Below are 9,472 nucleotides of genomic sequence, written 5' to 3' on the forward strand. Positions count from 1 at the left end.
GTACTTCTTTGTCCCTTTATGGAAATCATGAACATGAGTGTCATATGCAGCATGTGTTTGTGTAGTGGATGGAGGTTCTCCGTGGACCAGGCTTTCTCCAAGGTAAATCACTACTCTAACTCCAGCATGGACAACCACATCTTGTTTTGAATGGGTGTCAGTGAGTATAAATGTCAAAGTTTATCCACCGAGTACAGTCAAAATGTGATTTCCTTTAGTTTGAATTCATTGCTGCTAAGTTTACTGAAGTAAAGTGAAAGAATTCTCTAGAATGTTCTATTCTGGTACCACAGGAAGTAATTGAAACCCCAACTTGGGGGGTAATGTCTGTTTTTGGCCTGATTATGGCATGTTGCCTAAAAAGATTTTGGCTTCAGGAAGAATTTCAGAGGCCACATGTCAGTGAGTGTGTCCAGTCCTGTTGGTGGCCCTGCCTTGGGTGGGAGAACACACCTGTGGAAGTATCAGTGGGTTCCTTAATATCACTGGGCTTTTCCTCAAATGGAGAGAGACTTGTTGGAAAAGATAAGAAATGTTTTTGTAAAATTCTCCTAAATGTAGCTCCTTTCTTTATTAGAAACATAGTAGTTTCATTTCAAAGGAGAAAACTCTGTTGCCTATTCTTAAGTGTTGAAGAGGTGAGGTTGCATTTATGGGTTCTAGATCAATTATTATAAAGTTAAACATGAACCTTGATCATATTATTTTAACCTTAACCAACCAGTGCAGCTAATTGGCTGGACTAGATTTTGCACTGAGGATTTTTTTGAGAGGAGAACCAGGTGAATCATCCCAATAGAAGAACATCTCAGATTTCTGCCCCAATTCTGGCCCATCTCGTTGCTGGAGGCTTCTAAAAGAATAGACAAAAATTTCAACTTTTACAGTATGAACCTTCCTTGAGGCCTTCCGGTAAGACTTTTGTGCAATACAGCCATAAAGGAGAGGGGGAAGGAAATTAGAAAATAAGGGCTAAGAAACTAGATACAAGATGGCAAATACATATCAACTCTGACAGATTAATGGTTGCTGCTAGGAGTACTGGGTTGGAAGGATCAGAAAGCTGCATCTGAGATCGCCGGAAAGAGCACCATGACTGATCATTGTCTGCCTTAGCTACAGAGCGGGATGTAGGCCCAGATGCAATGACTTGCCCTTACTAACAGTTGATAACATCCCCCATCTCGTGCATCCTATGAGTCTACATAGGCAAAATTTTTGTTTAGAAATAACACTTTTTCAAAGATATAAGAATATAAAAGATTACAGATGATAGAAAATTAGTGACTCAGACCGAGCCCTTTCTTTAAGACGGCAGAGTCTATTGGGGAGGCCAATAATGCATGCAACCAAATATAAGGTCACAAAGTGACTAATTCCAAGTAGGTTTGGACGTGGCTTGTCCCTGCCAAAACTCATGTTGAAATTTAATTGCTGATGTAGTGCTGTTGGGAGGTGGTACCTGTAAGAGGTGATTAGGTTTTTAAGATGGATTTCTTGAGAGGCTGGGTTGGTTTTCCTGGGAATGGGTTCATTCTCATGAGAGACAGAGCTTCTCCTTTTTTTTTTTTTTTTTTTTTTTTTGCTTTCTGCCATGAGTTGAAGCAGCCTGAGGCTCCCACCAGATGGGCTGCCAGATCTTGGACTTCCCAGTCTCCAGAACCATGAACTACATAGGCCTCTTTTCTTTAGAAATTACTCAGTCTTACTTACTCTATTAAAGTAAAAAAAATGGACTAAGGTGGCATGGGAAAAATGTTCTTGAAAGGAGGGAATCAGAACTTGGCTTTAAAGGTTGAATAGTGGTCCAAAAGGCACAATGGACAGAATTCCCTGCAGCAGGAACCAAGACAACTAAAGGCCCTGAGATGGAGAAGGTCATGGTACATTTGGAGTCCTGGATTTGCTGAAGCAGCAGAAGAAAATACTGAGTCTTGAAGAGAGTGGAGAGGTGGAAGAGGGAGCTACAAACATAACCAGGACTTTAAGAACCACAAAGATTTGAATTTTGTTCTCTAGGTAATGGGGAGCCATGGAAATCTTTGAAGCAGAGGAGTGTCCTATTCAGAACTGTTGTATTAAATTATGATTGTGCAGTAGGGTGGAAGCTGAATGAGCAGGAGAAACACTGGAGACAAGGAAATTCAATTAAAAGTCTACTGCAAGAGGTAATGAGGACTTGACCAAGGTCAGGGTCAGGGGCCATGCCTCTGTGGGAGGGGAAGCTGATGGGAAGCAGGGGTAGCAGTGGTGGCTGTCTCTTGTGTTCTAGGCCAGCAGGGTCTCTCTCTTAGTACCAGACCCATGCTGTGTTTCAGTAGGGATGGGAGGGCAACAGATCTTGCTCTTGGGGAGTAGGTCAGGAGGCTTCTGTCCTGGGAAAAACATGCCTCCCTTTATCCTTTTCCTAGTGCCTTGCCACCAACATGACCCTGACCGACATTTTCCTTTTTAGTCATGGCCGTACTTTTCCATTTCAGTAAGATGCAAGCCCAGTTCCATGGGGATTCCAGGAAGTCTGGAAGGGTGAAGTCATCTCCCGTCTTGGGATATAGCAGGCACATTTTTGCTCTGTTTTCAATCCTAGAATCTGGAAGTTGGGGAGCTTCTTAAATCTCCCATCTGACTCCCCTTGGGCAAGAGAGAAAGCTATGCAAACAGACCATCCACAATGCCAGTGGGCCTCTGATGGTGAGGAAGACAGAGGTTTGATGTGGGGAGCGGGGGAATAAAACTCCATGCCCTGTCCGTACTGTGGCTGTCCTTAAACCACAGCTAGAACAAAGAAGCCCACGTTTATTAGGCTGTATTTGAGGAGGGAAGCGAATTGGCACTGCATTGTCTCAGACTAATAACATGTTAAATTGCCATAGGAATAATGCCTTGTCATGAAAGGGATCTCGTTTCATGTTAATACTTGCATATTAAATTAGGCTAATGCTATATTAGGCTTTTACAATACTGTCTAAGCCGGAGAGTGAATGAACTTAGATATGCATATTAGTATTTAGCTGAATTAATACAACCCACGGCCAAATGCTCCACCAACTTTGAGCCTGACGTGCCTCACATGGTTGTAATTTACTGCAAATGTCTCCTCCAAGTCAGTGTCCTCCTTAGGAATTTTTATTGTCATAGTCCCTCAGTGTCAGATATTCCTGCTGTTGACTTAAATCATGGACATTTTAACCTATATTCAGATTCAAAATTAAACACATTTTGTAGCATGCTCAGATGATTCTGATGTTGTAGAACGGAATGTCTTTATTCCTTTGAGACATCTGGTCCAGGCCACCAGTCCATGTGGGATCTCTTTCTTGCCCTGTCCAGATGTTCTGCCTTAAAGAGTGTTGCTGTGTCTGAAGCACACCAGCCTGATTCAAGAGGTTAGTATGTGAAGTCAAAAGGCTCTTTTCACAGATCCGTTGTTCACTGCCCCTTTCCCAAAGAGCAGGGAAAGGCTGTGAGGAGAATGGAGTGACTGAGTCTGTCTCCCTGTCTCCCTCACAGATGCGGATATCCATCGAGACTTTCTTTTCTAAGCCCTCTGCAATCCATCCTGGGATGGGGGTATTTGTAATACAAGGACATTATTCTGAAATCTGTCAGTCTTCATGTTAAGTGGATTCTTACATGTTCGCGCCTTGCTTATTTTAAAGTAAATTTATGTGTGGTCATAAGAGCATTCTGGAGACAGGGAGATTACTCCCAGAGCCATTGCACTCACTCAGAAAGAATGGGAAGGCAGAGAGTTTGGCTTGGCAGTTCCTGAGATGGGAGAGTTCCTTGGGGGCATTAGCCAGCTGTCCTGGTAGATGAAGGGTCTGGGACTGGTTAGACTGGTCCTAGTAGCTGCAGTCCTACATAGGATTCACCTAGAACATCTCTACCTGAACTATGGACTGTGGACCAGCAGCATCAGCATCAACTAGGACTGGGTTAGAAATGCCCTCTCTGGTTTCATCCCAGACCCCCTGAATCAGAGTCTCCAAGCAGGAATCTGTATTTTAACAAGTTCTCTAGGTGTTTTTATGAATGCTAAACTGTGAGAAGCATCAATCTAGGATGTGGAGTATGTCGTACCGTCAAACTATGGTTCAAACCCAACTTGCCCATCACCCTGATACAGTTGTTGCCTAGACAGCCTGTTTCACTTCCAACCTGTATGTTGGAATCACGCACGTAGCCATGAATGAAGCCCAAGTTCACATCCTTTCTCAGCTCCTGAAAGTCTTTTACAAGTTGCTGGGATACTTCAGAATTACTAGTTTACAATATAGGGCTGAGAATGTGGTATGGAATTAAACATAAATACATTTCATAGTCAAAGACTCATGACACCCACAAATGTGCTGACAAAGATTTATATTCAACCAGCAATACTTCACATTTTGATAAACTGTTTGAAAAATGTTTCCAAAGCTTATTATAAGAGATCATGTCATTTTTCTCTGCTCACTCAGTGGAGTAAAGGGTAGAGCTGACATTACTCTCATTTGATAGAAAAGGAACCTGAGGCCCCGTAGGATATGTTCTGAGAATAATAATTTTAATCTGGAAATCTTCCTATGATTATCAGATTTCAGGCTGGGTATGGTGGCTAACACCTGTAATCCCAGCAGTTTGGGAGGCTGGGGAGGGAGGATCACTTGACATCAGGATTTCGAGACAAAAGCCTGGCCAACATGATGAAACCCTGTCTCTACTAAAAGAAAAAATACAAAAATTAGCTGGGCATGATGTCAGGTGCCTGTAATCCAAGCTACTTGGGAGAGTGAGGGAAGAGAATTGCTTGAACTTGGAGGCAGAGGCTGTAGTGAGCCAAGATCACACCACTGCCCTCCAGCATGAGCAACAAGAACAAAACTATGTCTCAAAAAAAAAAAAAAACAATTCAAAACCTTTCTGGTGGAGTATGTTGCTAAGGTCCACAGTCAGGAAGAAGGTCTAACTATTGAATCAGATTAGTCTGTCCTCTGGCATTCCATCTATGGGAATGTTCAATCCCACATGAAGTGGGAGGTCCAGTTCCCACACAGGCAACAAGGACAGAAGGGGCACTTTCCTCACTTTCTGGAGTTCCACCAGGCACCAGGACCATCTTTCAGTGGGCAGATGACCCAATACCCACTGGAAGCCCAACAGTGTTTTGATTTTAATGACTCCTAAGTTGAAGATGTCCCAGTTAAACAAAGCTGGGCAACCACTCAGCAGTCAGTTAATACTTAGACTATTTAGTCATTTGAAACAATGCAATTAAGGATGAATCATGGCTCAGTAACCTAAACAAAATCAAATTAACAAATGGGCAGCACTCCCTTTGGTCTGGGAGGATAATTCATAACCTCCCACCTCCAAGTTCCCTGAACCTTGTATAGATTTCAGGGCACTCACACTTTGAAGTCCTTCCCATTTCGGCACAGACTCCATTGTGGCTCCTGGGTATACAGCTGATGACTAAAAGGAGAGGGCACTCTGTTCATGGAGGCTCCATGGGCACTGATATTACAGGGAAGTGGCTATGTGTGCAGACCTTGGGACTAAACAGACTAAGTCCCAGCTCTACCCTTTACTAGCAAAGTGACTTTGGATGAGTTATTTAATCAGTTTTCTGGTCCAAAATATTGAAATAAGAATAGTAACTTGTGTGTATGTAAACATGTACATGTGTGTGTATGTATATATATGTGTGTGTGTGCTAGTGCATATATACATATATACACATAACCACACACATATACTCACACATTATCCGGTAGTGATAATTATTAATTTCTTGTGCTTTTGAATCATCTGTAATATCATTACAGTAGCATAACTCATTACCAGATAGTTTCCTATATTAGCTGCAAAACTCCAATTTTCCTCTTGATATTAAACTTAGATAATTAATATATTGGAGACTTTGAATATTTTAAAGGGATCATAGAAACCTGAAATGTAAAAGAAGTTTACCCAGTTTTGGGGTTTTTAAAATATTTTTTATATTTTAATCTTTGTGGGTACATAGTTGGTGTGCATGTTTATAGGGTACATGAGGTGTTTTGATACAGGCAGGCAATGCACAATAATCATATGTAAAATAGGGTATCAATCCTCTCAAGCATTTATCTTTTATGTTACCATCCAATTATATTCTTCCAGTTATTTAAAAATATACAATTAAATTATTATTGACTGGAGTCACCCTGTTGTGCTATCAAATACTAGATCTTATTCATTCCTTCTGGGTTTTTTTTTTTGTACTTATTAACCATCTCCACCTCCCTACCATCCTCCCACTACCCTTCCCAGCCTCTGTAACCATCCTTCTACTCTCTGTCTCCATGAGTTCAATTGTGATGTTTAGAGGCCACAAATAAATGAGAACAAGGATATTTGTCTCTCTGTGCCTGGCTTATTTCACTTAGCATAATGACCTCCAGTTCCATTCATGTTGTTGCAGATGACAAGATCTCATTCTTTTTTGTGGCTGAATAGTACACCGTTGTGTATAAGTACCACATTTTCTTTATCCATTCATCTGTTGATGGACACTTAGGCTGCTTCCAAATCTTGGCTATTGCTAACAGTGCTGCAATGAATGTGGAATTGCAGATAGCTCTTCGATGCACTGATTTCCTTTCTTTTGGGTATATACCCAGCAGTAGGATTGCTGAATCATATGGTAGCTCTGCTTTTGCTTTTTTGAGGAACCTCCAAACTGTTCTCTATAGTAGTTGTATTAATTTACACTCCCACCAACCATGTAATGAGAGTTCTCTTTTTTCCACATCCTCATCAGCATTTGTTATTACCTGTCTTTTGGATATAAGCCATTTTAACTGGAGTAAGATGATCTCTCTTTGTAGTTTTGATTTACATTTCTCTGATGATCAGTGATGTTGAGCATCTTTTCACATGCCTGTTGGCTATTTATGTCTTCTTTTGAGAAATGTCTATTCAAATATTTCTTCCTTTTTAATTGGATTGTTAGATTTTTTACTATAGAGTTGTTGAGCTTCTTATATATTCTGGTTATTAATATATTAGTATATATTCTGGTTATTAATTCCTTGTCAGATGGGTAGTTTGCAAATATTTTCTCCCACTTTGCAGGCTGTCTTTTCACTTTGTTGATTGATTTCTTTGTTGTGCAGAAGCGTCTTAACATCCTGTGATCCCATTTGTTCATTTTTGCTTTGGTTGCCTGTGTTTGTAGGGTACTGCTCAAGGATTTTTTGGCCCATACCAATGGCCTAGAGAGTTTTTCCCCAGTGTTTTCTTGTAGTAGTTTCACAGTTTTACACAGTCTTTTAGAACTTGATCCATGGAAACATGGTGACTTGTCCAAGTTTGTGCCATTTGAGACAAAAGTGTGAATGGGATCTGTCCCCATCCAGTAATCAACTTCTCTGCAAGACAGAGAAAAGCCAGCTTTTCTCATCTGAAAAGTAAGATGTGCTCTCTACAGCAGTACAGTTCAGTAGAAATATAATGTGAGTTACATAAGTAATTTTAAATTTTGTAGTAGTCACATTTTAAAATGTAAAAAGAAGCAGGTGAAATTAATTGTAAAAATATGTTCTATTAAATCCAATATACCTAAAATACTACCATTCGACATATAATCAATATAAAATTTATTAATGACATATTATACACTATTTCTTGTACTCTATCTTTGAAATCCAGAGTGTGTCTTACTCTTAAAGTATCTCTCAATTCAGATGCTAAGTTTTCATCAGATATATTTGATCTGTATTTAGATTTCATAAAATTTATAGGCAAAAAGGTAGATCCCTATACCCAAGTTATTCCAAACATACTTAAAGTATTCCAATACCTAATTTAGTATTGATTTTAATATTAATGTTTAAACTAACATTAATATTACATAAAAGTTAAAATTTAATACATCACTTGCATTAGCCACTTTCTATTTAGTTACCAATATCAAATCTATTTGATTCAGCCACTACAGTCAGATTTTAGCTACAATCAGTCGAATGCAATAAAGAGTTAATAAAGAGAATGTAGAGCCAGCCAGTAAACCCAGCAGGCTACATTTGATTCCTTCCTCTTCAGACTGCTTCTTGTTAGAATCCCTTCTAATGTGGCATTTTCTGCAGGAACTTATCTTTGTCATTTCCATGGATTGGGCAAGTATCTTTTTTCCTCTTTGTACAAACTGATTTTGTCACCACCAAGATATTTCCCAAGGAGAGAGATTTTCTTGGCTGACTGAGGTCATTCTTCCTGGATGACCTGCAGAGTTTCCCACAAATAGCACAGATTCATCTGGCAAAACTAAAACTTACATGATCACAGTGGCACAGATTCCTGCTTATCCTTCAGGCCAGAGGTCAAGCTGCATGGAAGCCAGGAGCTCAGAGCTTCCAAAGACATCAAATAGTTACCTACAAATGAAATCCATGACAGGGGTTGGCAAACTACAATCTGCAAGCCAAAATCAGCCTGCAGCCTGCTTTTGTAAATTAAGGTTTTTTTTTGTTTCTGAAACACAGACATACTCATTTGTTTATATGTTTTTTGTGTATATCTTTGCACTACAATGGCAGAGTTGCGTGGTTTCAGCAGAGACTATGCAGCCCATGAGACCTAAAATCTTTACTCTCTTGATCTCCACAGAAAAAGTTTGCCAATCTCCACCTTTAGAGCAACCAGATATGGAAGAAAGACATGACAGAGGCTAAACAATAAGAAGAAATGACAACTCCGGCCCCATTTTACCCATGGCAACCATGGTCCCCATAGATTCTTGCCACATTCTGGAAGGTATATTTGAATGGTCCACTTTGTAAGGATCCTGAAGGCTCTTAACAAATTTCCTGAGGTCACATCTAGTGATTGATGAAGCCAGGATTATAACCCAATTCCATCTGGATCTAAAGACCGTGATTTGTCTTATTAATCCCTAATCATTATATTGTATTCCTCCTCTTAAGCTTAATTCAATCTCTATAGTAAATACTGAAGGTGAAATAGAGAGCAGTATGTATGTATATATGTATGTTCGTATGCATGCATGCATGTATGTATGTATGTATGTTTGAGACAGAGCCTTGCTCTGTCGCCCAGGCTGGAGTGCAGTGGTGCAATCTCAGCTCACTGCAACCTCCACCTCCCAGGTTCAAGTGATTCTTCTGCCTCAGCCTCCCGAGTAACTGGAATTACAGGAACCTGCCACCACACCCAGATAATTTTTGTATTTTTAGTAGAGATGGTATTTCACCATGTTGGCTAGGCTGATCTCAAATTCCTAACCTCAAGTGATTCACCTGGCTCAGTAACCCAAAGTACTGGGATTACAAGTGTGAGCCACCCTGCCCGGCCAGACAGAGAGCATTTTAAATTTCAAAATGACTATGTGCTACAACAATCTGATCTTTGACAAACCTGACAAAAACAAGCAATGGGGAACGGATTCCCTATTTAATAAATTGTGTTGGGAAAACTGGCTAGCCATATT

This window comes from Callithrix jacchus, chromosome 15 (assembly GCF_049354715.1).
Source record: "Callithrix jacchus isolate 240 chromosome 15, calJac240_pri, whole genome shotgun sequence".
In the NCBI taxonomy this organism is placed as follows: Eukaryota; Metazoa; Chordata; class Mammalia; order Primates; family Cebidae; genus Callithrix; species Callithrix jacchus.